The sequence below is a fragment of the Dermacentor andersoni genome, chromosome 1 (genome assembly GCF_023375885.2).
Source record: "Dermacentor andersoni chromosome 1, qqDerAnde1_hic_scaffold, whole genome shotgun sequence".
NCBI lineage: Eukaryota > Metazoa > Arthropoda > Arachnida > Ixodida > Ixodidae > Dermacentor > Dermacentor andersoni.
Window position 1 is genome coordinate 409,720,998 of NC_092814.1, and position 5,039 is coordinate 409,726,036.

The 5,039-nt window shown below is 42.3% G+C and overlaps 1 pseudogene; it reads right to left on the bottom strand.

The window, feature by feature from the left end:
- Positions 1–386: 386 nt before the first annotated feature.
- On the bottom strand, positions 387–568 carry LOC126518773 (U2 spliceosomal RNA; annotated as a pseudogene).
- Between the last annotated feature and the right edge of the window lie 4,471 nt (positions 569–5,039).

Here is a 5,039-nt window from a genome sequence, read left to right on the forward strand (position 1 = left end):
TGCATAGGTTAGATAACCGGTGGACCATTAGGGTTACAAAATGGGTACCAAGAGAAGAAAAACGCAATCGAGGACAACAAAAGACTAGGTGGAGCGATGAAATTAGGAAATTTGCGGGCGCTAGTTGAAATCGGTTGGCGCAGGACAGGGGTAATTGGAGATCACAGGGAGAGGCCTTCGTCCTGCAGTGGACATAAAACAGGTTGATGATGACGATGTTGATTTTAAAGATGCAGTATTTAAGGCAGATACACGTCTCTAAATGTATCTTTAAATTATTCTCCTGGTCTTTTAACTAATTTGCTAATTTGAGAGGCCCAATATTCTTACTTCTATTTTTCCTATGCTCTAACAGTGGTACATTCACACATGCATTGACAACCCTCACTGCAGCATATTTGCCACATTAAGGTACACACAAAAATATTGCACAAAAGTATTGGTGAAGCAGGCTTCAAGCACTCCGGCAACTTGCAAAAATAAGTTTAATAGCTTGGGTCCAAATAGAACCCATATCAGATATTAAGCTGATAAGAACAGACACTGCACTTTGACCCTTGCTGGCCATGTCTACGTTTGCATCACCCTCTCTTTGTCGGCATTCTAAATCTACGAAACGTAACTAGTGAGTTTGAAAGGCATATCTACTTGGGAACAAATTCTGAGGATGGCACCAGTTTCGAGATATGCGGCATCAAACTTGCCGTAAAAATTCACTTTTGTTCCACTTACTTCTTATAAAAACTGTTCTATGCATTGACGCACAAAGGTAACTGGAACATCAATGCATTTCATTGGACATTTGAAAATTCATATCTCAAAACTGGGCTAGTCCTGATAATGTGTTCCAAGTGGATACGCATTGCAATCTCACCAGCTGCAATTTGTCAATTGAAATAGGTGCCATAAAGTAACAAACCAGAAGTTAATTAGAATAAAATTAATTATTCAGTTAGGCATTCTTATTTCTTGTGGAAGTAATTCCCACTTTATCAAGTAGTTTAGATCAAGGGTTAGAATTGTGCTATCTACCACATGAAATTAAAAAAAAAATTGGTGCAGCTAAAAAAGAACACCCTGTATACTGTAGGATTCGTCGGACGGTCCTGCCGCTGTCGACCAGATGTAGGAGTCGTCGGACTATCTCGCCGCTGCCACCATTTGAAGGAGATGAAGGTCGTAGACAGGAACTCGGTGAACAGGATTTATTTACATATTAACAGTTTAAGCAGGATACATTGGCTGTCTAGCGCGACTCCCATATGGAGCCCGCAAAACTAACATACAGCAAACAGTTTACGAGCACACAGCTCACTAGTACATTTCTAGTATGACAGAGCACTCAGCTCCCGACAACGAGCACGACACGAGCACACTCTAGCAGTCGGCAAACGCTGCTTATAAGCTCTCCGCTTGACGTCATAGTTCGACGTCATCGTTCGGCGTGGACGGAGCACGAATGGTCGGGAATGTTCGTCCAATCATTGTAAACTTGCCGCCGCCCCGCATTATGGCTCACACACACTAATGCACTCAAGTTCGAGCCCATACACACAAAGGCTCCGGAGTCGACGACTGAGGGCTTCGTAGAACTGTGCTCCGTCTCGGGTGGCACGGCGGAGTACCACATTCTTGAGCTGACCGCGCGCCACGTGGCTGCCGGTCATCCGCAGTTCTCGGAAGGGCTCCCTGTCTGGTGGGCTTGGAACACGTGCAGCGGGCTGAAAGCTGGCACGCTGCCACCCCGTACGGCCATTCCTAACAATACGTAGTGTTAAGTTTTCTACAATATGCACACGTTGACACACACACTCATCTTGTGTGCTTCTGCTATGTCTGTTTCACGTTATGAGAAATAGGATTTGAGTCAAATTATAATTTTTGCAGGCCAAGCTACATAGTAGCAGTGGACATCAGAATTTGTGGAATAATTGCCAATAGGTTAAATAATTATCAAAGTTTTGCAAAGTCTTCCAGTTAATATGCTTATGTGCTGACAGAAAATGGTGTAATGAAAACTGCTCATTGGAAGAGCAATGTAGTTTGTTTCAAATTTTGAGCTTATTTCAAGAAAGTAGTGTGTTTAATAAGGCACAGAAGTTCCAGCAATGGTTATTCCTCAACTACCGAACGTATTCAAATCTACACTTTCATGTTAACATGCCTCCTAACATGACTGCTTAAATTTAGTTATTAATCACTTAATTTAGTTAGGTAGCACAACTTCTGATGTCTGCCACTCCTATAAAGGTTGGTTAGCAAAAATTAGTTTGTCTGTAATCTCCCAATTTTAATAGTAATCAAAGAGACTTGTAACAACCACAAAGTACACACGCATGCACACACATTAAAAACAAGAAATGCATAGTGCATTTGTTCACATTGTTACTAACGGCCCAAATTTAATGAGCTAGCATTATTATTGTAGTGAAGGTCTACACATTGAAGTAAATGAAACAGCACAAAAGACTGGACATATAGTGTAAACAATAGGCACAGTGCTGTCATATGCAAATATGTCTTGTCTATTGCACTGTTCAATTCCCTTCAGCATGCACTAACTAGCCCAGCTCAGCATACTGCTAAAGTGTGCACTGATTTCTAGCCACAGTTTATGACCTTGCATTGCATGCAAAGTATTCCATCATTTAATCTGTGAATTGTAAGAAGTGCTGCCTCACTAATTCACTGATGCATTACCCAAGAGGCATGTTCTGGACATCATTTATACTTCATTGCTAAATGGAAAATGTTACCATCCAAAGCCTACACTTTCATTTCTATCTCATTAACAGAGTAGAACTTAACTAGTGTATCAGAATATTGTAAGGGAGGCTTCAAAGCAGGTGATGAGCGATCCTCCAACTGACAAACAGTACTATCAGCACAAGTGCTTTCGAGTGAAGAACAATAACAAACTTTTGAGAGCACAGTACACAAATGTATGGGACACCATTAGGGCTGATAAAATTTTAAAATTATTTTTTATTGTGCATTTTCTCGAAGCTATACCCCAGGCACAGTACTAAACTCCAAGTCAAAAGGTGTCAGATAATTTTCCGTTAAAATTATATTTCTAGTGGGAGCACTAAAATGACAGTAGGGATTGAGGCACATAGAGATGCCTATAGTCGAAAACCTGTTGTTGTAATGGGATGAACAGATGTACATATCAAGAAGGAAGTTATTTTTTCATTAAAAACAGTCGTGGGACATATTCAGAGCCCATTTGTGACTCAAATTTATAATACAAACATTATTTACCTCTTTCACTGACTTTGCAATCGGAAGGTGACCGGCTGCTTTGCATAGTGTGCTAGGTGCTTACTTGCACCAACGACAGTGGCAAGCGCAGTCATGTAACACTAAGCTAGGGTTCATAAAAATTGGTTGCCCTCCGCGTATCTCGGAACATCTCTACTACACCGTTTTCCTTGCATCAGTGCTTCCGCGTCGCCAACGGAGTGGGCGTTTGCTGCGCATAACGTTCTAGACGCAAAAAAAAAAAAAAAAAAGATTTGTCGTGCCCGTCAACAAAGCCAAGGAAGCGATATGTCACCCATGATTATGATCTCTAATGGCATCCCCTTGGAAACGAAGCGGTGATACATAGTCCGCGAGGGCCTTATATATGGGTCCCGTAATGACCAATGCGCTTTAGTAAGTTTCACCTCAGTACATAAATGTATTACAGTGAAGTTGGCGTGAGAGAAATATAAATACCGGCAAATGGAGACCTCAGGAGAGCATCTATTAAAATAAAGTGGGCGGCGAAGGATCTTTATACCAAGCACGGAAGGGCCAGCGGAAAGATCAAAGGTGGAACCGTAGGTTGGTATTTCGGCGAGCCCTGAACCCACAGACCAACCCAGGTTCCAGCTGTGGCGTCACCGTTGCCCTTTTGGTGTCCTGGAGGCGCAGCCCGAACGCACTAAATATACACGCTGTTAATGCTTAGTACTTGCGCAAATTCTCACCTACCTTCACCGCAATGCACTCTGTATGCTTCTCTGTATTACAGGACTGTTTTACAGTAAAGCCTACTAAAGCCTATTCGCTCATAATGGAACGCATATAGGACCCTCGCCGAGACGCGAGGCAGAGGGCGTATGCACAGTTCACTAACATGATACAGAATCCAGAAAACGGATGGCAGGGCTAGACACAGCTAGAGTTCGAAAAGTCAGGAAAGAAATTGGGCTGAACATAGCCAAGAATTTTGAACTTCGCCCCTGCGACCATCTCTTGAATTCCACCGCAATGCACTAGCGTAACTCAATTGGCTGCAATATTAAAAATGGTATCTCGAAAGAACGCCAGAATTTCAACAAGTGCTTTAATCCTAATCAAAACACTGCTATAATGCAGCAAAGATGTTAGGAAGTGCCATAAATGCGCATGTTAATAAAACGGCGCGTGCCCTCTCAATGTTGCTAATGGAAAATTGGAATTGGTGCCGCCTTCTGAATTTCTTTTAATATGCTGCCCATTTAGTTACACTGGTACATAGCGGTGAAGTTGGAAAGATGGTCGCACGGGGAATGTCCAAAATTCCAGGACATGGGACAACTTATTACTTTCAGCAAGTCGTCAATGAGGCCGGACAAATATGGCAGGATAAAAACACAAAATGGTGAAAAAGAAGCGGCAAATCTGATCATTGCCACTCGCCTGCGCACCGTACAGTGCAAATAAAGATTATTATATGATTTATTCAATGAACACAAATCAATACATCAAAAACAACGTCTGAGTCAGCGGTTGCAGCCACAACAGCTCCATCTCTAGGGGCAATACGAGTAGGACATGGTCATGCACTCATGGAAGAAAACCCAAGAATAAAACAAACTTGACAGGACAAGTTATTCGCTTGGTTTAATTAATAATGAAGTATTCGGTGGCGGCGGAAACATCCATGTGGCTGAACCCGAGGTTTGAAGCTCCAAATGAAGGGAAAACAAAGTTTGCGAAAGGCAATTCTACGGCGGCATCACTCCTTCCTTTGTGTGCGCTGTACATGAATTCCTGATGATGTTCAT